General features: G+C 37.1%; 1 protein-coding gene across 18 annotated transcripts in view; it reads left to right on the forward strand.

Moving 5' to 3' along the window:
* Positions 1-25494, forward strand: part of SHISAL1 (shisa like 1) — a 71863-nt gene that overhangs the window by 2367 nt on the left and 44002 nt on the right. Inside the window, exons 2-4 of one of the 18 annotated variants that reach the window (XM_054073039.1) lie at positions 1263-1314; positions 1515-1593; positions 11300-11348. The exons of the other annotated variants lie outside the window; for them this stretch is intronic. The gene's annotated coding sequence lies outside the window, so the exon portion shown is untranslated. The remainder of the gene's footprint in view (positions 1-1262; positions 1315-1514; positions 1594-11299; positions 11349-25494) is intronic. 18 annotated transcript variants of the gene reach the window in all.

Here is a 25494-nt window from a genome sequence, read left to right on the forward strand (position 1 = left end):
AAGAATCATACATTTAGAAATACTCTTTTTAAGTGTATAAATGATATCTTTCATACTGTGAGGAAGAGTCTATCCCCAGCTCGGTTCAGCAAAGTCCTAATATGTATGCCTCATTCCAAATGCTTTAGTGTTCTCCAGTATCTGCAGGGAAATTGCATTCCGAACATCCTTAGTTTCCAGTGAAGTTACTTTATGACAGTCCCACGAGAAGAAAGAAAGAAAGAAAGAAAGAAAGAAAGAAAGAAAGAAAGAAAGAAAGAAAGAGAGAAATGACACCTTAGTCAGCATCTTCTCTTCTTTGGATGTCATTGACTTAAATTTCCATACTGAACTATTAAATTTTTCTATTTACTGCTGCATGGTCAATGCATGTAGAGAGAAAGTGATCTAGGTTTTATTCTGTGCTTTATGTCCTTTGCAAAGCTCGGTATCTTATCACTGGTGATGGCAAAACCAAGATATTGCAGTTCAATTCTGAGACACTAGTTGCTGTGAGAAAGAAAAATCCCAATATCTTCATTTCTTCATTTTATTTTTTTTAAAATTGAAAACAAAGCAGCAAGGAAGATTATTCACAAGAAGCTGGCATTACTTTTGTAGTTATTTTCAGAACAATAATCACTTAGGATCGTAAGAAGACAACTGAGCATATGAGCTGTCACTGATAAAGATGTTCCGTTTGAGGGAGTGGGGAAAAAAGTACATAAGTTTGAAGGCTAAATCCATAGGTACGGATGATGGATGGTTTATGTTGTATTTTACGAATATCAAAATAACTCGGATGTACACTGGCTTTCATAAACAGAAATGCTTCTAACTGTTCATATTCACTACTGAAGCAGTGTATTGCCTAAATTTTGCTGGCATGTGGAAATAAACTTAGTGTCATTTGTTTCTATAGTATTGTAAGTCCCTCAGCTGGTATGGTGAATAAGGTACTGTGTGTTTTGTATTTTCTCTAGTCGTCCTTCCCCTATTTATCATTCTTGCTTATTTTGGGAGTGCAGGATCTTCAGTGTAGAGTTTTGTTATGGGCATATATTGTGTCCAACCAGTTCTCTGTTGGGGCAGCAAAATGTTGCTGCAGTACAATAACAAGAAACAAGTCAACGTTTTTCCTGTATTGGTCACCATGGCTTTGCCTGATCACTAGTTACTGTCCGAGAGGGAGTGAGATTGTTGCAGATTAGTGTGAAGATGTAATGGAGGAATTGCTTCTAGTGCTAGTCCCTTAAAATTCCTTTTGCTAAATGTATTTACAGAAAACACCTTACAGGGAACAAGTTCACAGATCTGTCCTCCAAGGACTAGAGAGTAAGTAATGGCTTATTTCTGCTTTTCCTGAACACCTATGTTTGCTGGCAGGTTGAACGTACTGGTTTTCTGGATTGAAAAATAAGGCAATCATGAGTTTAAAATATGCACGTTAGCAGCAAGGGGCTCATAAGAGGCAGAAACCAACAGTAAAGATCCAAAGTGGAATAATGATTTTTCTTTTTTTTTTTTTTCCCCAGTGTTTTTAGGAGGGATAAAAGCAGATGGGTTTGAGTATACTTTCTGAGCTTATAAAACACGCAGCTTCATTTGACAAATGTGAGTAATGACACTATAAAGGTATGACAGCAGTTTCTGTGTTATTCCAGTTGGAAGCTTATGTGCTTCATAAACTACTATCAAATGTTTACACCTCAAAATACGATGTATTTGGTTCAGCTATGGATTTTTATTTGGTCTTACTTTCCAAAATCACCACACTAATCGATACTGATGCTTTCTGATAAACAAGGCTTTTAGATTGAGGCAGGATTATTTCCTGTGAAAAGTTTTCAGATGAAAAACTTACTTTTAAAGTCATCTCTTCACTGTTGTATATGGTAGATTTACTTGTGTCTTTCATCAGAATTTAGCTGTCAAAATTAAGTGAGATACAAGAAAGAATGTATTTTCGTATACCAATGGAAGGTACAATAAAGCTCTTCTGTTTTGGTAATTTTAATCTTCTTGAGGACAGGATCTCAAATATGAAAAAGTAGTAAAGCTCCTTTCTGACTGTTCATTTGCTTGCTATAATTTTAATGAACACTGTACAGTGATTTCAAAATGACTTAGACTTTTAGGGCCCGAATATGAAGCAAGTAATATTGCACAATTGCAAGCTGACATGCAAACTATGTAGTCACTTTGGAAATTTTAGACCTAGGTGGTTTGCTACTTACAAAATATATGAGAAGATACATCAACTCAAATTACTTCCAAATTTGAGTTCCTTCCAAATCTTTTCATTGCTCAGACTAGTACTGGACTTCAGTAGTTGTAGAGTTAAGCCAACGATCAATTTGTACATCACTGTATGGTAAACTATAGGAAGTCTGAGGACCAAAGTAAATTTTCCTGCTTATGGAGTCCTACTGAACATAATATAGCTTCCTGCATGTAGGAAGAGAAAGCATGAATTTTTTTATAAGGACTTAAAAATTAAGGAAGAGATACAGTGCTTGGTAAAGACATGTATTAGGAAAGAGTTACCCAGATACTGGTGAATTGGATAGTAATAGTGGTGTTAATTGAATGACAGTCTTGTGCTGTCACCAGAAGCCCAGTAAGAGCAGGAGCCAAATCACAGCTGTTAGAATAGATCAAATCTGAGAGTGAGCAGACCAGGCTTATGTGTTGCTTCAGAAACACCAAACAAAAGGATTGGTTTCAAAGGCTCTGACAACAGAGGTATTTTCTAGCCTGTTTCAAAGGCCCTGACAACAGAGGTATTTTCTAGCCTCTATAGATTCTGCAGCAGGAAGTCTTCATTATCTCTGTGTCTTTGCCTCTGCTGTAAAAAGTTTGTCTACCAATGATGGGAAATATCAGTGGTGTAATTCTGATTCAAAGAGGCTGATTAGTGTCTGGAGATAGAGGTAAAAAATGTGGCAAAGCGTTTGTCTTTGCCATATTGTATCTTTGCTCTGGCATCTGGAGACTTCAGAAGCCTCTGCTCTTGGGAGAATCCTTGAAAATCTGAGAACAGCATAGTGCAGCCTTTGGAAGAGTTCACATTTAAAGCACAGAAGGAAAAAAGATTTCTTTCTTTTCTTTCTGATAACTGGAAAAATGTAGGTAAATTTATCTGCTATTTGTAGGACAGAGGATAGATTTCTGCCTTGATTGGTAGCCTAGATGCACATATACTGCTTGCCAAAATGTAAAGAGGGAACACCCCATCCCCAAGAAACCAATACACAGCAGGAAAACAGGTAACATTACCCACTTAAAACTCACTACCCTCTATCAATATATGATGCGTATGGAGAGGAGCTGCTGAGTACTTACGTGAGTTCAGGTGGCCATCCCAACCATTAGATGCTGCTTCTGAACTGCCTTTTCAATTCAGCTGGTGCAATACAGCATTGCTTTTATGGTAGGACTGGTTTGCCTCGGCTTCTGTCATTTGCAGGAGATACGCTCTGGGCACAGCAATTTATAGGTCTGGCTGGCTGTGCAGGATGGAAGCCAAGGTGCAAATTTGTGATGTTCTCTGGAGATAAGACTTGGAGAGACCGCACCTCTGCATGTGCAGCATCCCCAGCAACAGCCTGCATGCTTCTCTTGGTTTGTAGGCTGACCTTTTCACACTAGTGAAGCTTAGCAGGCCCACCCAATTTTGTCGCTTTATGCCAAGATGTCTGATGTTGCAGACAGGGAGTCTGTTCCTGCTCTATTTGGAGACAAGGGCAGAATTCTCACTGATTTCCATAGGAACAAGTTTTGTTCCTAAACATACTTCAGTAGCTGGAAAAACTTCCTAATAAAGAACCAGACTCTAACGTTAAACAAAACATCAAGCATTGTTCTAGGCTTCAAAGCTCTTAACGGTTAACATGCTTGCAGACCAAGCACTGCAAACAACAAATCTCGAGGCATTCCTGGCAGGACTGTGGAGAATTACTAGCTCTCATTCTGTCCTGAGAAACAGTGGAGGCTTGGTCATGTTGCTAATACTGTCCACATATTCTAATGGACAATATTCAGGCCTTTTACATTATATCAGGAGTGGAATTCTGAAATCAATGGAGTATGACATTAATAGCTGTTACACAAAGTATTTACTGTGTCAAGCAGAAAAGGCAGCAAGATTTCAATTTACTGAAGAAGCAAAAGATCCTTTCCTGCAGTAATGTGGAGACTGTTGGAAGTTACCATTGAAAACTTTGGACTGCACTTCTGCTGCTTTGAGTTGTTTTAGTTTAGACAGACTGTTCCTAACTATTTTTTTTCTTCCTCTGTGTATTAATATTTTCTCCTGCCCCCCCTACCCCTTCATTTTACCCTTACCGACATTCCTATGTCTCACTTAACAGGAACTTTTTCAGTCACAGGCTTTTTCTTTAAGAGGAGTCAAAATGGAGTACCTGTTGGATTTAGGGGGCTCCAAAAAGCTCTTTGATATCTGCAATTTCTTGCTTGCTTTTCAACATCCCTGCATTCCTTTTGTTTTGCCACTGTTCTGTCCAACTAAAGCTTGTCCAGGTGCAACTAAGTGATGGGAAGGTAGTCACTTGAGTCACATATATTGTGCTTTTGTAGTTTGTGTTGCATTCCCAAATGTCAGAGCTCCTGAGCTGCTTTTTCAGACAATTTTTGGCTTGTGGTAGTCAGAATACCATTATCTCTGACTACTAGGTGAAGCATGATTACCTTACATCTTGGCCTGGTTTTTTTTTGTGGTGAATATTTGGGAGACTGTGATTTCTTCTCCTGTAGTGTCCTAACAGCATCAATATCTATGAAATTATTCTTCACCTACTCCCCTGCCCAACAATTATTACACTTGTGGAAAAAAAATAAGTCCATAAAGGAAAAAGCTTTGTCTTGTACAACATGTGGCTGACATGTACTTGCCAGGTAATTCATATTTTAACATAGACAAAATTCTACAGAGGTAAAGTTTTTCAAGGAAATAGTGGCTGCTTCAGATGCTTTATCTTGAATGGCAAATATAAATGTTTAGTATGCATTAAAATACAGGGTACCTGACATTGTCTTATGCAGTTAAGTTGGGTTCTTTGTTCATGTCTTGTTTTTTGACTATAATCATGGCATGTCAGTTGATGTCACAAAGATGCCAGAATAATAGACCAAATTTTTTGTTGCGCTAAGGTAAGAGACCAATCTTTCTTTTCTAAAGATAGAAAATGCTTCTATTTCTAATAGTACAGAATATCTCCAAATACAGAACTTGAATACAAGGCTGGCTGATATACTTGCAAGCTGTAAAAGGCACTGTAAGACTACAGGTAGAAATGGTATCAGCCCAAACTTTTGTAGTCATGAAGAACTTAATTCTATCCAAAATGAGTGAAATGTTGTTCAGTCCCCATTCACACATGCTCGACATCTTCACAGGACAGCTTTCATTGCTATTTTGTGGGGCAAAAACCCCTAAGTCTCTTCTTCTTCTAAATATCAAATTGTCATTTTATATCAGCAATTAAATTTCCCTTGTATGCATTGCAGGAACCCTGACCTGAATAAAATACTGGTTGCATATCTGGTTTCTTGGGAGAGTTGTTCACTGGCAGATCGGGCTAAGTTTGGGAGATCATAAAAGAAATCAGTGAGTGGCTGTTCTCAGTATTTAAACCATTTTAAGAAGCAAATTCAGTATAATCACACTTGCTATCTTTTTCGATTGTGTAGAGTTTTAAGAGTAATTCATTGTGATCCTATTGTAAAGCATTATGACGTGACATTTCCTTGATTAAGATATTGCTGAATTTTCACTTCTAGAAATACTATTGGCAGGGATTTAGAAGCCTGGATTCCAGCCAGGTAATAAACAATCACTGAAGCCAACTATGCAAGGAGAGGCTGTACACACAAGTTGGAGACTGTTAATTATTACTGTGTATTGCAGCCTCTCTTGTCTGTGTTTGGGCAAATCTGTGAACTCCCATGTGAAGTAGCTCAGTAGCTAACTCTTCTCAGAGGGATCACTTTAGTGCTGGGTCATTAGCCAGGGCAATGGTTACTGAGCCGTATCCTGTTCCATAGCCCTGAATCAAGGACTGGTGGCACCTGTGGGCTTGGTGCTCTTCTGCTTCTAACCTGTGACTGTTGACAGTCGTCAAGTTGTTCTATGCTAGAAGAGCAGCAGAGTGTATGAATCACTACGCGGCTAGCATCTTTGCTGCAAAGATCAGGCTCAGTCTCTCTTAACTTCTTCCCATTTCTGTTCCCTTCCCTTTCACTCGGAGTAAGCTTCACTATTCATCTCTAGTGTCAGTCAAAAGCAGCTCCCTTGAAACTCTAGAGATGTAAAATTTAAGTAGGAAACCAGCTCACATCATACATTGCTTTTTAAGGAGCTTCATACATAGAACTGTAATTAAAAATTAAGCCAGTCTTGCACAAAGAAACTATTAACCTTTATTTCAGAGTTGAAGAGCACAGGCAAAAAGTTACTGGATAGGATTCAAATATTTCTTTAATATGAAAGAATTGTTTTTAAGCCCCGCATCCTACTTTTATAAGCCTATGGGCAAATTCTTGTTTATTTGAATGGAAGCAGGGTCAAGCCCCATTTGTCTGCAAGATGCTATTGTGAACGCAAACCCCTGCTGAGTCCCCTCTGCAGAAATTAGGATGCACTCCTGGCCAGTAATCTAAATATAACAATATGAAATTTATGAGGAAGGGAATTGGCGGTAGTAATATTTCTTTGCCTTTCTACTCTTTATTGTTATCTTCCCACACTTTTGGGTCATTCTTAGCAGAGAGCTGTTCAGTCCATTAATTGTCTTTTTTAGACAGTTACTATCTTATTTTTCATAGTAACATATTTATAGCAGGGAAAGTTCTACCCATCATTAGTCATTTAAGCCCTAAGGCCATAGTCCAAAGCTTGCTTCCAGATTTTTTCTAGAATCTATTATACCTAAGAGAATTGAATATATATCCACATGCACACATATACGTAGGTATACAAGTGCTCACCTTAAAATTAATTTGGGTTCATTTTATGCTTTTGGAATTGGTCTACTCTCTCAGTGATAATATGGAGGGTGAAACAAGGTTAATGCTTATGGTAAATTTTGTTCCAGAGTTTGTAACCCTTATAACTATTTTTAACTCCACCTCGCTTCTCCCTAAATCTTCTGAGTTTGGACTGCAGTGGAAAATTTGCAGTAGCCAGAACACTATTGACAACTGATAAGAACAAAAATTATTACCTTAACTATTGAACATCTTTCTAAACTTATTGCACGATGGAAATGAAATATGGAATAGATATGTTCACAATGCTTTAGAGTTTTAAGCATTTAAGAGATTTTTCCTTTTCTTTCATTCTTCTATGAAGTATGACATTTAATCCAATAATCTTGAATCAATGGTAATTATAGTCCAACCTTAAAACATCAAGGAAGAGGTCGAAAAACACAGCTGTGCTTTTCAGAAGCACCCTGTACTGCATTTGTCTCACAAATCAAGTCAATACTTTCAGTGCTAGGTGCTTTTTAGAGAAAGCTAAGAGGAGCAATATTCTCAAAGAAGTCAGATACTTGCTTAAGCAGTTTATATTGTTATCTGTTTTGATAATTAGGCTTCAAAAGCAAGCGTTGTTTTTGCAAGCTGCTGTATGATAGTTATATTACAACAAACAATTAGAAACCCTCTATAAAATAATGTAAATAAAAATGTAGTGTTGTCATTCTTCATGCTGAAAGTTGAGAGTTTTCTTCTTTTAGTTTCTGAACTTGCTCTTCTTTTTGTGTCCTGTCTACCTTGTCAGTCACGTATCCCTGCTTAGTTGGGCACATACGGAGGATAATGGAACTCCTGTCATTTATTTTAATTACCAAAGTCAGGACTGACTGTTTTTTGCAGTGTACTTGTGGCGTCTGCTGATAAACTCTAGGTGTCCAGCAGCTGCCTACAAACTTCCAAAACTTGCCAGATTTCAGAAATAATTATTGTGCCTTCTTCCTCTTCATATCTTGCATGGGAAATGTACCAGGAACAGCAGCAGTGGTGGTTTGGGTTTTTGGTTTTTTTTTTTTTTTGGTTTGTTTGATGCAATAGTGATCAGAACCAGAAAATCCTTTTCCTGTTTCATGAGCCTAATCCCTGTGTCCTTTGCTTTTTCCCTTTTTCCTTTGCTTTTCCTTTTTGTCTGGTATGAAGTAAATGTTCTGGTGTTATAGTTTCAGAATCAAAACCAAACAAATGTTATCCTATTTAAACATTAACATATTTTCTAATATTTTCTAATACTTTCCAATTCAGCTGCCAAAACAACAAAAATAAGTCAGTCGCCATAACCTTATTGAAGAATTTCTATCTGGCACAGAGTGGTCCCCCAAAAAAACATGGGTTTTCCTGTGAATTGAGATGCTGAGCACACGATCCTATCCGTCTCTTCCCAGGGTGCTCTTTCCTGGAAGCAAAGTCCTGTCTGCTTGTACAAGAGCATTTTCCATGACTGAAGAGTCAAAGACTCAGACTTTGAAGAGTTTAGGAAACCACTAATAAAACCCTCAGAGCTTGTTTTTAAGGGAATAAATTACCTATGTCCTTTTCTTAAAAAAAAAAACAAACAAAAAACCAGCTAGGACATAGTCCTTAAAGGACTTGATATCTTCAGTTCTTAAACCCATACTGGCTGTGCTTACTATAGACTAACAAACTTTTTATTAAGTTCAAAAAGTGCTGTTAATATGAAATATACATGTTGGGTCATATGGCGGAATTTATCTTGTATGTCATTTCTAGATGTGTGGTGAATGCAATATGTGAGTATGATGGGTTTGTTCATTTTGGAAGAGGGGGGAGGGTGTAATCTAAATCAAAATGTCTACCTATTAGTAGCAAAGGAGACCAAATAAAGCAAGGCCTGTATTGTACAACTAGCTAGGGCTAACAAATGTAATGATGTAACAAAAACAAACATAATGAAATACCGAGCCCGAATTTTGAATTGCCAAGCGATGATGGGTGCAACTGAAATTCTTCAAGGTGACAGATTCTCTGACCTTCCTTCCCTTGTGAAGGGGATCCATACTTTTCAGCAGGAATGTCAGTGCTTTAAAATACATAAATAAGTACTTAAGTAATACTCAAGTTTGTTCTGTTATAAGAGTGAAGGATCTCTGTCAATGTCATGATATGAGTAGTTAGCATCAGAGCTCCCACATTAGAAGGATGAAATAATGTCTGAAGAACATGCTGCTTTAGTGTTTCTGTCTTAACGTGCCACTTAAAATATAAAAAATAAAAAAATAATCTCTTCATGGTCTGTTTTCTTAGTGGTGTGCTGTATTAGCTTTTCATCAGAACTGAAGTTCATCAGGATACAACTCCTGTACCATTTTTGACTATATAATATAAAGCACAATGCAATAAGAAGTAAAGCCCTCAAAACACAGATGATCAGCAGGACACAAGGCATAAATATCTGTAGAATATTAGATTCTGACCTTGGGAAGATTCTCATTATAACAACAAAAGAAAGAAGCTGCTTTCCTGGAAACAGTTTAAGGACTGCAGAAGTCTGTTATTTTTTCTGAAGACCTTAGATGAGGTCAGAGGCCAAAACCTAAGCAACGTGCAAGCTGATCACTTTACAAGAGTCTGATGAAGGTTTTGCCTATTGTACACCCTGAGCAGATTCCAGAGCAATTTTAAGTTGACTATCTATTGTGTTGTCTAAATACAATAAAAACTGCACATCAGTACAGGGGGCTTTGTCCTTTAACACGAATCTGCTTTCAAGATGTGAAAATCTGTTCGAAGAGTTCCCTTGTAGGCTCTGACCCTACATTTGACTTCATTATATTCTGTCATTTTAGAGGATCCAAAGTGGGGTCATCTCTTCCATAATAAACAATGAAGGGTGGCTTATAAGTATCTAATTGTGAAGTTCTTCTGTTTGCCTAGAAACAGTCTTTCAGACAGCATGGAGAATGTCTTCTACTACCAAGAGGTTTCAGAAAACTCTCATCTTTGCAACCATTAAAAGTTGACACTGAAATAATGACCTGGTCTTGTAGAGAAATGCTTTGATTTTGTATAGGCATTCTGCAGGGACTGGGGAGAGGGAAAGAAGAGACTGGATTTTGGCATGGCTCTTTTGGATTGGGCAGATGAGACAGAAAAAGGATGTAAGAGTGGGTGATTTGGGTCAGGTTAAGCATCATCTAGCATGCTGCTGTGTCTCTGATTCTGGCTGAGCTAGATGTTCTGTCATGTAAGTATAGGGCAAACATCTTTACGGAGATATAACCTCTTAGCTTCTGGCCATTTGCATTGCAGGTACTTTCTGCATTAGAGGTCATAATTTTGTGTTTAATAGGTGTTGGTGTATTCATGAAATTTTTTTAACTGTTCTTAAAATGTAAGCTTCTGTCATCAAAAAAATCCAGTTAAACTGCATGACCTATGGAAAAAAACCCAAAAACCATAAAACAACCCACCTGCTTGTTTCAGAACTGGTATCTGATAATACTCTTACTCCTATATTATGAGAAGTGACACATGATTGTTGCCTGTTCAGTTTGTGCATGCCACTTGTAGATTTTTACAGACTTTTATGAGATTCCTTCCCAACCAAATTTTTCTAGTCTATTTAAATGGTTGCATACAGAAGATATTCTACAACTCTTAATATCCTTATTCCCTCCAGTTCTCTTTCCAGCTGTAGAGATGTAGAACAACCATAAACTAGTACCAAGGCAGCAGAAGCTTCGCTTTATTCTCTCCTTTTTTTCTCAGCAGCTTCTGAAATTCTGCTGACTGCTACTGAGTGCTAAATCACCATCTGCATAGAATTGACTTGCATAAAATTTTTCAATATAACTTTCACATTCTCATCTGCAGAAGCCCACCCAGTGCTGGAGACCACCACTGTGCAAAGCTAGTAAGGGAAAGGGGTTTCCTCCCTGCATTAATTTGAATTTGCCATCATAATTTGCCATTTTATCCCATGCTTAGCAGTATCATGAATAATGGATTCTAATTGAATGATTTCTGGGTGAAGGCAAGGAAGTATTCTGCCATGCTGTGGATGCTTTGAAGAGAGAGTAGTATAAGGGAATGTATGTCTTGGGGCTTGTACAGCTTTGTAGAATTGGAACTCCTAAGGTCTCTAAAATAAATTTGTTCAAGAAATTACCCTATTACGCCTGTGCTTTTCTTTGACTTCTGCCACAGAGTCTCTGAAGGACTTAATGGGCATAACCTGACTGCTAAATGAGGTTATGGAGGAGTAGTGACAAAAGTAATGTGTAAAGTCTGCCTTACTGGTTTTCAGGATCAAGGACCGCAAGCAGCAGGAGGAGCAGAACACGTGGTTCCAGAAGGTAAGTTGACAAGAAGGAGAGGGAAAGAGACTTGTTCCCTACCAGAAATCTGTTAATTTAGAAACTCAGCACCTTGATAGTGGCATAACTCTATGATTGGTTAATTGATTTAGGTGACAGCAGAAATGTTCACAGAATGTGTACTGTGGTCATTGTGTTTTTGTAGAGTTTTATTTTTTCTCAACTGGCAACAGTGAAGCAGTTCACCATGAGTTTATGCTGTGTTTTTTGTACAGGTTTAAAGTTTCTGAGACAAAGGCGGTACTTGGTTTTTTTGCTTGTGTGCAATGTTTTGGTCATCAGTAGGAATTGGACTCCTTGGTGTGGAAAAAAGGGATCTTCAAAGTCACCTGAATTCCCTATGCTTATTCAGACTGTTTTTTAAAAGAGAGTATGTGTCCTTGGGGATGCAGGACTTCAGCTTCTTGTGTAAGGCAATCTTAAGATGTGTCTCCTCACAAAATACAAAACAAGAAGAAAGATCTTTAAGGTTGTCAAATCTTCCTTCTATTAGAAATCCTAAGTTTTACCCATGTGAGAAACTGGCAATGTCTTCAGTGAGTCAATAGTTACTTAGGGTTTTCCCTCCTGATGTCTTTACCTTGGCTATGGTATTGGTAATCATTACCCCTTGGTAAAGCAAATTTCAGTTGTTGGTGTTGCAAAAGAATTTGTTTCGTTGTGGAGTCACACAGAGTGTATCTACAAAATGTGCTTAAGGTGACTGCTATCTAGCTAGTCTTCACATGAGTTTATTTCAAGGAGACAGAACGCTGAACATCATCAACAGCAAACAATAGCAGCTTAGATCAAATATTTAAGGAAACAAAGTTATTTTTGCAATAGCCATTTGTTGTGGCATTCTTATGGTCACATGAACAGTTTCAGGTGCCTCCACTTCCAAATATATTTTTGATGTTATTTTTATGGGCTTTACCTTCTTGCTTTGATATATTCTGTGAATTCTAGTTCTTTCCAGAGCTGTTTAGACTCTAGTTGTGTTCTTTTGCTCTTTCTTTTAGATTAAGGCATCAGCATTGTCAGCATTAACCTTTTATATCATTAAAAGTAACTATGATTTTCCTTTAATAACCTGCTTTGCTGGAAATGTAGTCTATAGGATGCATTCCCTTAATGGTATTGTAAAGGTATTATATTTTTCTGACTTCTTTAAGCACAACCTTGGGCTGCCTAAGGTATAGGAAATATTTGGAATAATTTCTCTTTCTAGATTTCTCCCCTCATTCTCTTTCCATGTATTTGATTGGTTCTTCTCAATTGATATCTAAGTTCTGCCTTCTTTCATATTGCAAATGCATTCACTCTTCGCTTTTACATGTAAGTACCCATATGACAAAAGGCTACTCCTGTAATTTGTGTCTTAAGGCACAGACTGCAGTGTTTGCACTGTTTAAGCTCTGTTCTGTCCCTTTCTGTATCACATTAACATTGTTCTTGGATGCTGCATTAGCAGTTTCATATACACAGAAATTGCTTGCCTAGTGAGCAATGTGGTTAAGCTCAGCATTGTACCTTTCTCAGTTAATTTATTTAAGCATTTTATTCTTTATTCTCCCATGAAAACAAAGTACAATTGAACCTCAGTTTAATGCTTTTCCCTAAAGTTTTGGGGGTTTTAAAGCTTTTTATATTGTGATTTGGCTAACCTTGCCATCTTTTGTATGCCAAAACCAAAAGTAATAAGCAGACTGTTTGATTTCAGGCTGATAGTCTTGCTTATCTTCTTGTAAAACTCTGTACATAACTCTTAAATAGAACGCTTTAGACATCGTTACTGATCTTGTTCTCATCCATGTTATGCAAGCTCTGGTTCTTATATGCTCTTGTTTAGCTGACATAGTAGTATTGTTTAGCTGACATATGTAGTCATACTACTTGTAGTCACTGCATCCATTCTTCATATGGAAAGAAGTCATTTTACTATCGGTTTACCATGAACTATCAGGTCTAGGGGCAGATTTCTGTACCAGACTTCTTTTGCTTGTAATAGTTTGGTTTCTTTGCAGTTTGCATAATGGTTGTCCACTGCATACTTAGATTTGCTTTACTTGATCTTCATCTGCAGATCTTCATTTCCTCAGGAGAGTTCAAGTCTGCATCTTCGGGTGGTTTTTGTCTGTTTCTATTGCATATTGTAGTTACAGCCCAGTCTCTAGTTAGTGCAGTGTTCCTCATTTATGTCTGAGAATGTTCCATAGTTGGCCCTTTCTGATGGATTTGAGTAAACGAGAAACAACTGTTGTCAGAAGTAAGGTTTCTTAAAACTGTCTCACACTTAGGTGGTGCTCAGTGCTCATAGACAGGGTGTAGTTAATCAAACTGGACTTATTCATGCATAGTGGCGTTCTCTCTACCTGTCATCATTCAGTGGAGTCAGCAACACATTCCTTATCTTATCTTTCAAATGGAGATATTCATATTGACATGCATGCTTCCTTCTCCACTGAACAGAGTATAAATATAGATCTGTATGCTGGAGAAAGTTTTTAAGTGTAGGTGAGATGTATCCCAGGAATGTCTAGATATCTGCCAGAAGAATCACTTTTTAGGGAAGTGCTTCTACTAGAAGCATTGAAGAGACAACAGATTTCTTGTCCTACTGTCCATTTTCGTGTGGCTTGATTTGGTTTTATTCCTAGTATACTATTCTGTACTTAATTTTAGAAATTAAGTATGGGGCACAGCATTCTTTTCCACAAGAACTGGCCCTTTTACAAGACTGTGTCTAGAGATGGGAAACCAGAGCAGTGATCACAACTAATCAATCCATCATCATGTGCCAGTAGACAGTCTCTAGATAATGTGAGCTTATCCAGAAGAATTTTTCCCAGCATTCCTCTCTTTTTAGTATTTATTTTTGGATATTACTCAGTCCATCTTTTTGATGAAGTTGATCTTGGACAAGTAAAGCAAGCTGATATGACAAGGCTCTAGTGCCCAGAAAACTCGAAAACTTTTGTATTCACTACTGCCTGGCAACAGGAAGACTGACATTCCAAATCAGGCTATTCACAGGTATGTACAGCATTGTTTAGCAAGTTAATATAATAGGCAAATTCATATTTTGTTTATTGATTTTTAAGTATCTTAACTCTGTAGCATGGTCTCATTGGTTGGTCATAGTTTTTAACATTTAAGTTCTTTGGAGATGGGAGATCAAGGAAAGGGGATATGAGTCAGTGTAAATAACATAAAGCTGCCTTTTGCGTGGTACCAGTTAAATAGCTGTGGGCTAAAATGAAGCAGGGTCATTTGGTCATGAGGTGCTGGGTAACAAAACTGACAGTGTTACAAGTGTGCAGGAATTTTTCAGTTGAAGTAATTTACAATAAAGAGATTTAATTTAAAACATTGTTCAGTGCTCAAGTATTATATGATTATTGCTATGGAAATGAAAACAACAAGAAGACTAGTATTTTGTAGTTAAATGCTTCCTTAGCTGCGTTGACTCTTAAAAGAATTGGAGCAAGCTTTGAATTTGCATTGTGCACAACTGTGTTTTGGAAACTTTAAAGTGTATTTAGGGCAAAAAACTCATACGAAGATTCCAGTGTTCAAAAATACTTTCCCCCGTACCTTCAGTCCAGTTATGAGTAGTCAGAAAATGCTGATGTGTTTAAACAAGTACAGTTTCCTAAATGTCTGAAAGAAATGTGCTTTTGTTACTGGAAGATGGATACTTGTTCAGTTGGACTCTGGCTTGTGTTTTGCATAAACTTGATTCATATGTGCAGCATCCTTTTCAGTCTTGAACCTTGTTGCTAAGAGGCTTTCTCCAGTGCTGGTCCATCTCCTCACTCTTCATTTTCATTAATGTGCTATCTCAGTAATAGTTTCTTGTTTCCGTTTATGTAGAGCACTGCTTCAGCATAGTTAATAGGGGACACTATTGCAAGATAGCAAAAAGATTACTGGAATAGGTTTTAAAACATATTTTAGTGCGTTTGAAAACCTTGTTTTTCACATTTAGCAGCTTGAGACAATGTACTATGATTTCTAGCTTAATTCAGGCAGATTCCAAAAGAGCAAGCTATTATGAACTCACCAATGCATAAAGTTTTTGTTCCACTGAATACATAGTGTGCATTGTAACAATGTTGCTGATTGGTCAAGATTCAACACAGCACAAGGTACTGAATCGCTCCTGTTTATTTCTAAAGTTGTTCTATGCCATTCTTTGAATACACAAGAAGTCCAGCTAACAGGAGAGGTTACTCTGATGGAATGTGACTAATTTCATGCAGATCTATCAAAAAAAGCATCTTCTTTATATCACATTTCACTCATATCATATGTATCTGTCTTCCTTCTGCAAGCCAGAGTGAAAGGAAATGAGTGAACTATGCATTTACTATATAATTTTAATGTGGGGTTTTTTTTGTGGGTATCATGCTGGTGCTCTTTTGGCCAATTTCAAGCAGGAGTTACTGCAGGAGAGCAAATAACATCTCCATTTTATGCCAGGAAATGTAGTGGGTGCAGTTCTATAGGAGGTTTGAAATCAGGGCTTTCCAGGGAAATAAGGAAATAATGTGCCCTCAGCTGAAGCAGAGGCTGAAACACTTATCATCGTCTTCCACATGGATGAGTGAAGCTTACAGAATCATTCTTACTGGGCAGGAAACATATCATTTGATATAGATATCGGTGCTGAACTTAACACCACATATAGCATATCACATATTGCATATTGCACGTATTGCATATTATATTGCACATATGCAATATATTGTACATATTCCACATGACATATCGCACATATTCAATATATTGCACATATTCCATGTTATATCACACATATCGTGTGTATGTGATATATTACATATCACACATTGCATATATGCAACATCATACATGTGATATATTATGCATAATGCACATCATGTATCATGCATATCACATGTCGCATATATTGCATATATCACATATATATCACATATATCATGTATCACATAATATCATGTCACACATAATATCACATCACATATATATCACGTCACGCATATATTATGTGTCACATAGTATATATACCATGTCACACATATATCATGTGTCATGTTGCATATATATCACAGATGTGACCTGCTTTGGCAAATTACAGGGAACAGCTGCAGTATGACTTATGAAACTGCCTGCATTATCTCAGAAATGTTGGTGCAAGAGTGGTGCTGCTCCAAAGAGTTCCCAGCATTATGGCTTGCTCAAAGCAATAATTGAAAAAAGAAAAATGAGTAGTTTCAATTTTTGATTGTGTAACAATAAACTTTTAGAGGGAAGTTTTCTGTAATCAAATTAAACCCAAGAACGTTTGATATTCGTTTCTGCTCCCACATGTTCCTTAAATGAAGTATTTTTACTCTCTCAAACACAGAATCCTTCTTCAATCCTACAAAAGGACTAGTGGTGGCTTTGCAAAATCCAAAGGGTTAAAGTCAAGCTGCTACGCACAGATAGGGGCTCTTTTTGTCAAGGCAGTATGAATATGCCAATCAGATTTTAAATACCTTCGTTGTCACTTAAGATGAATGAAAATACTTTCGTCTGTAAAAGGTTGAATGTATTTGGTATTGGGTCCATTCCAACCCAACCCATTCTATAATTCTATGGAAATGCTACAGAAATCTTTCAGATAATGGGGTAAATCACTTTCACATCACTTGTTCTCCAGAATGAACAGAAATGCTGCTTGTAATTAACAACAGAATCATTTTTATCTTCAAAAAGCTTATTCTTAAAAGAGTGAGACATCAAAAGGGCCCAAGTCTGTTAAGAGGAGCAAGATCTTTCATTTTTTCAATCCAGCTCTTGCTCTGCAAACCCTGAACAAAGCAGATTGTTTTGGCACTCATGTACTGACAGAACTATCCTTGCATAAGGGAAAGAAGTTGTGCTTACAGGGCCACGTCGACACTATAGAGGCTATTACTTGATAATCAAACTTGAGACCGAAGTTGTCAGTTGGTTATGGAGTGCTATAGTAACTGGATAGATTTTTAGCCTGTGTGTTGCTGAAAAATATAGAACCACTTGCGGCTGTTATAAGTTGCACGCTTTCAAATTGAATCAGGTTTGTAGCAGTGGAGAATATATTGTTTGCACTGGTAGTTATTTTCTGTTGTAAAAATTACTGGTTTTCCTTATGAGGAACAGCTTTCTTCAATTATCTGATTACCTTTTTTAGAGTAAGAAAATTCTGAAGGGTTGAAGTATTCCATTTTTTCTACTACACAAACAAATAGCCTTATTTTTTCATATGTGTCAGCGATTCTTAGAAATGTGCGTTTTTCAATTTTTACCTTTATTAATTATCAAATGACTGTGCCCTGCAAGGAAGAAAACTGTGATGTTTAAGTTCCGGTTGCTACCTCTTGACTTCACTGTAGAAGATTATCACTTCTTCAGATAATCTTTGATCTCATCTCTGAGCATATTTTGCAATAGTCTTCATTTGAAGATCCACTCTGTGACAAGGTTATGACATTGGAAGACAGTTACAGTGCAGATGCCTGTATAAATCTTTATCTGAAGGATTAAGTGGAATGTAGTGCCCACAGTCCTGCGGTTTCAAGCTGCAAGCCGGATTAACTGAGAAGTGTTTTTTCATAAGTTCTTTGTTAATCAGTGCTGTACTTCAAGGTGAGTTTTCTTTTTGGACCGAGAGAGATTTCTGTAAATTAGAGTGGCCTTCTCAATTATTGTTAATTACCTTAGAATATGAGGAAGATAATGGATTGTGTGACTTGCTTTGGAAACTCATGTTCAAAATTGCCTTTAAAAGCTTCTATGTTTAGAGCTTATGTGCAAGATGAAAGTTTTGTTTAGCATTTTCAGTGTACAGTTGAGGTAAAAAACTTGGGGGGGGGGGGGGGGGGGGGGAGAGAGGGGGGGAAATGACCCAAAAGCATCCTGCAAGAGTAGATAGCTCTTTGCTAGAAGTGTGTCAGATTAAGAACAAGGCCTCCATTAAACTGACCTTTTTGTGCTTCAATGGATGGTGTTTCTAATTGATAGGGTTTCTGAACTACTGTGATGTACCTTTGCAAAGAAAACAAAGTTTTTAAGTTATGTAAATATCAGTCTGATCCAAAACATTTTGAAACTATTTTCTTACTTCAAATTCATTGATGTTTCAATACTTTCTCATTTTCTAAGTGTATCTTTGAAATAAGCATTGTGATTCAAGCCTTATTAAAAGATAGTTCTAGCTTCCTAATCAAGGACTCTGGAGTTTCTCCCATGTTTCTCACATGGCAAATGATTCAAAACTTTCTCCAGAGAGTACTGAAAAGATTGAAACTGTTTATTGGGAAGTGAGATGCAGGCCATTCTTACCCTTTTAACTGATGTTGAAATCTAGGTATTAAAACATGAGGATTCAGGTTAACAAAGATAAGGATTTTTTTTTTAAGAGAGAATAGGACAACGAGGAGAATACTGAGTAATAGATGACCTTTATTCAAATACCACAAATCAAAGCAGTGTGTTTAATAGTTTAGAAGACTATTGATAACCAAGGAAGCTGAGGAATGGCCTGTTGACTTTGATTTTTGGCTACAAAAGATCATGTATCAATAAACTTAGAGGTGATGGGGAGATGGAGGAGGATTTTAGAGGCAACTAGAACACAGAATAAAATTCAGGGAAACAAAGGATTCTTCAGAAGTTATCTGTTCATTTCTATTCCCACTATTTTGGCTGGAGGGACTTAATCATGACTTAAGCAGCTGAAAGTGGGAGAAGATGAGAAGGAAGGAGAAATTCAGATTTGGAACCTGTAGCTGAAGTGAGCTAATCCTAAATATAAAAAGCCCCTCTGCTCTTCACAGACTTCATTAGATTAAGTTCAACTACATTTGAATCCTAAAGATGTCATAGTTCATTATACATTTGATTGTATGAGGTATATGACTTCATCCATATTGATAAATATATTGCATAGTGGGCATCAAAAGCCTTATGGTTAGTGAAAAGAAAATCACTGCAGAATGAGTATCTGAGATGGCTGCTGAAATAATTATATTTTTATTAGACAAGAGGGTAAAAAAAATTGTTACAACAGATACAATGTTTGAGAACTGACCTTGAAAATGCATTGAGATACTAGGATTAAAGTCATATTCCCCTCATAAAATTTGCATGCATATTGTGCCCCAAACCTTAGAAACTCTGTAGCATTAGGGTTTTTTTGTCATATGTCTTATGATCAGTTTTCTTTGTTCACTATTCAAGCAAAATGGCTGAAACTATCTATTATAGGATGAAAAATTGACACTTAAGAAATGTGACTAATTTCATTTTGCTGAAGTACCAAAAAGAATGGCTCATTGAGACTAGCCTGTGAGAAATTATTACTTGTGGCATTAAGGGATTCTTTACATAGTCCTTGATGAGGTAACGCATGTAATGTGGCATTACCACAGAGAGGAAATGCAGTTATTCATCCAGAATTTCCAGAAACAAAGCATCTCGTTTTTAAAATAATTCTTGGTATTTAAAATTCTACATTCTCATTTCACTTCTTTAACATGTCCAAGTTGTGTCCTGTTCCTCGCTGATTCTAAGTGTGGAGGTGAAGTATGACCTTTCTAAGATATCTAAGCCAGTTTTCTGAAAGGGCGGTTTAAAGTAATATTGATATCCTGGTATCTTTTCATCACAATCTTTCAGTAAATTGAGGGGTATATTTAATTATACACACATTAAATAATTCTTCTAAGTTCTGTGGGTCAGAGACCTTGTAGGAATATCTCAGAGATACAATGGCTGGCCTCTAGTTAACATCAGAAAGTTGTATGTTAGGCTTCTGGCTGCCACTTTCCAACTGTATTAATACAGAAGGCATAGTGGACTTGGCCTTAGAATCATAGAATAGTTAGGGTTGGAAGGGACCTTAAAGATCATGTAGTTCCAACCCCCCTGCCATGGGCAGGGACATCCCACTAAATCAGACTGCCCAAGGCCCCATCTAACCTGGCCTTGAACACCTCCAGGGTTGAGGCATCCACAACTTCCCTTAGCAACCTGTTCAAGTGCCTCACCACTCTCATGGTGAAGAAATTCTTCCTAATGTCCAGTCTATATCTGACTTGTTAACTTGTTCAGTTAACAATTGGACTCTGTCATTGTAAGGTTGTCTTTTCCAGCCTACGTGATTCTATGATTCTAATCTATGACTTCAAATTTTACCATTACTTAGTAAGGTACAGCAGAACTACCTATTCATGCTCTCTTTTATGTGTAATCATTATGAAAGTTATTGAAACATCAAATGAGTTTATATTCTTACAGGTTTTATATGTGTTCTTATAGGTTGTATTCTTATAGGCTATATATTCTTATAGATCTGAGTTGTTTTTTTTTTTCTTAACCTGGCGAGTTTTCAGAGATGTGGCATTTTTAATCAGTGCATCCTGTTTGTCTCTACTTATCTTGTATTATCATTGGTTAGACTCTAAAGTACTTGGGAAAAGAAATAGACTGCATGACTGCAATACTCCTCGCTAGTAATATCTTTGTTGTGTGACATACATAATGAATACCATATTTCCTTCCTTCCATCCTTCTGAATTATTTGGAATTGATCTGTTCTGTTGATGATCTGTATACTGGTCTGTAATGTAAAGAGTAAATTAATGTCACTGTCAGAGGAACCATGTCAGAAAGTTCTGTCAAATGGAGCTATTGCATACTGCAACTGGAAGACAAGTAGTGGAGTGTTACTACAGATGTGAGCATCTGATGTAAAAAGCTGATCCTGTTGACTTCAAGGCAAAACTCTCACTGACCTCAGTAAAGCTTGTATTTTACCCTGAAACTTAATTCTAAGTTAGCGGAAGAGCTAATCAAAACTCTGTGGTAAAGTTACTTTTGCACAAGATGCAGAAATAAACGCCCTTCTCTATGTAGAGGAAACTTACATAGCATAAACCAATTGAGCTGAATAAAAATGCATAGCTGAATCATGCTTATTTTATGCATGACTGTGCACTTCCCATCTGCAAGTTATAAGGTGCTTACTGTTAGTAGGTGCTGAGGTAAGTTGGGATTTAGAAGGATGCTGAAACATATTACTGGTGTCAGAAAAATGAGTAGCTGGGGTTTTTTTTGCAATACTTTTGTTTCTCTCTCTAGACCACAATTGTCAGCTCAGGGGCTGACACATTCACAAGGGTAGTAAATAGTTTCTCAGTCAGTTGCTTTGTAGTCATGAGCCTCTCTTCAGGGTCATTTGCTGTTGATTGGGATGTGGGGTAATTGTTCTACAGTCTCCAGTATACAGTGTGAACCCATCAACTTCCTACCAGACTTGCAAATGTACCAAGCAAAGGTGAAATTGTGTTTCAAGTGTCGTTGACAGCAAAACATTATTTCAGTAGTAACATAGCTTTGCAGCCAGCTAAATCCAATGGAACTGTGCCTCATGATCAAAACCAATATATTCATCAGTCTTCATAACAGCATGAAGTGCAGTTATATTCTTGAGGCATTTAATTTTTGCCTTTTAACTTCACTGTTTAAAAATTAAAAACTAATTACTGTCAATATTGGAGTTTTTCAGCAGAGTAAACTATTCTGATAACTATGCAGAGAGAAGCATATATATAGGTTGCATGTAATCAGTGCCAGCTTTGTGCTGGAATGACCCAGAAACACCATGCCAGACCTGTTTCAGGCCTGTTCTGAGCTTTTCTCCCTCCCTGTGTGTACATAAGGCCGCCTTTCCGGCATCTCTCCCACACACCTTGTTCTCTGTGTATTGCTGTAATTATAGACATAAAAATGGCGTTTCAGGTGGAAGCCATTTATTAGGTACATGGCTGTATGAAACCAAGTACAATGTTGATGTCAGTGGCTCATGACTGTTTCACAGGTACTATTTTAGCACTTTGAACACTAAGGAGTATGCGTTGTCTGTATGACATATGCCTGCCCACTGACCATATACAAATACATACTAAACAAAGGAAGCCACTTCTGAATGAGTTGTGGTTTCAGTCTGTAATCAGTGCTTCTGGCCTTCCTGTATTTTTGCTCATTTTTTGCCAAAATGAGATTTAAGGTACACAGTGAAAGGCCAGTTGTATAGAACAAATGACAATCTAAAATTTTCTGACCTTCATCAGCCATAAATCCAGGAAATCAAATATTTATCCTTCCAAGTGCAAATACATAATGAATTGCACCAAGAAATTGATTAGCTAAGGTTTGTTTACACTACAGCTACATTCTAGTAATATCTTTAATGTATTTAGTTTTGCTACAGAGACAGTGAGGAATTTCACTATCAATAAAGATTTTATGCTGTTTTAGTGAAGTTTCTCATCAGTTACATTTTGTGATTAAAAGATCTGAATGTACCACTGATTCTCTAAAATTAGTTCTCTTGTAATAAAGGAATGCTTTAAATGCTGTATCAGATTTTACAGCACAATGTACTGCATAGTCAGGTAGGAACTGCTAAAATCATTTCCAACTTGCATGAGTATAATGTTTGCCTGAGGATATAGGTGTAGGACAGGTCATGATGGCTGACTAAATGCGTTAGTGAAAAGGGAAGGGGGTAGCGGGCAGGAGAGTAATGAGCGTCTTTGGCAGTTGACAGCTGTAGCATGTACGGATTTCTTGGTTTTGTCCTATTAATAACAGACGTAGACTGCTTGAAGTTCACAAGATAGTCTTCAGGCTGGTTTTAATAGCTTTTACTTTTAAGACTTATGCATGTTATCTCTTCATAACTATTTGGAGAATAGCTGTGAAAAAATAATAAACATACAGGGTAAAATAAAACGAAGTAGTTTTCAGTTTTAAAATTTCAATTTTAAAATTTATAAAATAAGGATGAAGAATTTCATGACCAAATTCGTGTAATGTAAATTTGCTCATCTTTAGCAATACTAAAACCGTAACTGCAATGCTTTATCTGCAACTGTGTAGAGACTCACTCTACACTTGACTTCAAGCATCTATGTAGAAAGATGTTTTTAGAGAAGAGACAGTGTTGTTAGTACTGCAGTATAATCCAGAAGATTTTGTACCGACAATCCCTATTCGTAGGTTATTTCAGTCATTTAAAGTGGGACAACTGTCAACTAAAAACTACAATCTATTTTTTGTAAACATTTTCCTGAGGTTTTTGTAGTGTAAAACCACATTTTCTTAATAATCTGGTTTTCTTTCATGCCAGTTACATTGCTGCCTTTTTAACAAGACAGTAATTTCATTGTAATTGCATTTGTGAAGTTATATTAGGTGCATTTTTTAAGCCTATTTTAATGTGTGAAGTTAATGGAGCAGGACTAGAAGTTAGATTTGGATTATAGCTTTCCCTTTTCCATCTAAATTTAAACAGCTTTCTCAAATGCTGTGATTGTCTTAGCCGTGTTATTTATGCCACAGTACAACCAGTGTTGTTTGTTGTTTTCAGGTGGGCAAATAGGTTGACAGGAGGCCATTTCTCTGCTGGTGATCCTCCTTGTCCCAACGGTGTAGAAAGTGCAGCAAAGTTAATATCTCCACTGAGGCTAGTGGAGATGCTTTCCAGGAGAAGTCTGGAGAACAAGAGATTATAGCAATCTGAACTGTTCTAGGTATCATTTAATCATAACTTTGAAAGATGACTGTGCCCCAAGGGAATTGAGGAAGAAGTGGAAGGAAGTTCATTACTGCAGCTGCTCCTGTGGTGTGATTCCCCATGGCCAGGTCACTGGAAGGTCTGCTAGACATTAATGTGAGAAGAGGGAGTCATCTTATTATAATTATCTCACATGTGGTGGTATGCTTTTATGGTTGTGTCTGTATGTAGATGTACCTATCTTGGTATAACGGTGATATTGCTATGTGTCTTTTGATTAACTGTGAGAATTAGCAGAAGCTCTGTAGCTCTCTGTACTTTTTTAACACTATAGTTTTATTTTCCTTGCAAGAGTTGGCAGTTGTTGGGGTATTTATTAGGAACTTCTCAGCACTAAGTAAATATAAACAACTGAAACCTGAAATGACACTAAAGTTATATACACAACCTTGCCATGAAGTGCAGAGCCAGAGTCAAAAGGAGGCATAGGAGGTACAGGAGATATATATTTTAAAGGAAGGATCGTAAGAAGTGGCACTTGTTAGACTAAGAAAAGGCTGAGTGAAGATTTGATAGCACTTTTTACATATATTAATTAAAGACTGATGCAAAGAGAGGTGTAACCAATGAATCTGCAGGTAAATCATTCTCTAGCCCCACTGTGAAGTGGTTCAACATGAATGAAAGCCAAGGAGCTGGAAGTTGGACATAGGAAAACATTTCTAGCCATGAGTTTAGAGAGAGACTGGAAGGGAATTACCTGTGAAGGCTGGAAAACGCCTCTGGTGATGGAGATTCTGTGGACTTCTACTGAGGATGGTTTAGATGTTCTTGATCCTGTGACAGAAGTATGGATTAAATAATCTCTTGAATTGCCTTATTTTCTATTATTCTGTACAGAGAGCTAACTTGTGAGGCAGTGCTGAAGTATTTAATAAATTTTCGTGCTAGTTCCTTTCGTTCTTTCTAGTAACCAAAAAAATGCAAAATGTGCAGTGTTTCTCAAACATCTCTTCTAAACATAGTTTTTCTTTTCATTCGAAGTGAGAGGAGAATAATTTCTACGTAAAAATCTTGCCACATGAAATGGTTATTTCTCTTGGAATCTTTTCTTTCCAATGGGGTGTTTAAGTAAAAAGTAAAATCTGGCATAACAATCTGGTACGTATATTTGGTCCCTGTACCTGAAGTCCATGGTGAGAAGGGAGGCTAAAGGCAAATAAACTCACTTTATGTGTGGTGGTGATATTGTAAGTTACAGTGTAATTGCAGGCTCTTTGTCGGCAGAAACAAAACCCCACCCACTTGTTGTGTCTCATATTAATGTCTGTTCTTGATTGTACCATTACAGCTTCTTCCCTTTGAGCGTTGCTCTCTTTGAATCATTCATTGCTGCATCTTCTGCAGGGGAAAACAATTTTCCTAGCATAATCATTAATCTGTGAAAAGAGATAACAAAGTACTTAAACAACAGTCGTGAGGACCATTCAATCTATTTCATAGCAGACAGGTTAACATACAGAATTAAAAACTGTGATTCCTGAATAATTTCTT

The sequence above is a fragment of the Cuculus canorus genome, chromosome 1 (genome assembly GCF_017976375.1).
Source record: "Cuculus canorus isolate bCucCan1 chromosome 1, bCucCan1.pri, whole genome shotgun sequence".
NCBI lineage: Eukaryota > Metazoa > Chordata > Aves > Cuculiformes > Cuculidae > Cuculus > Cuculus canorus.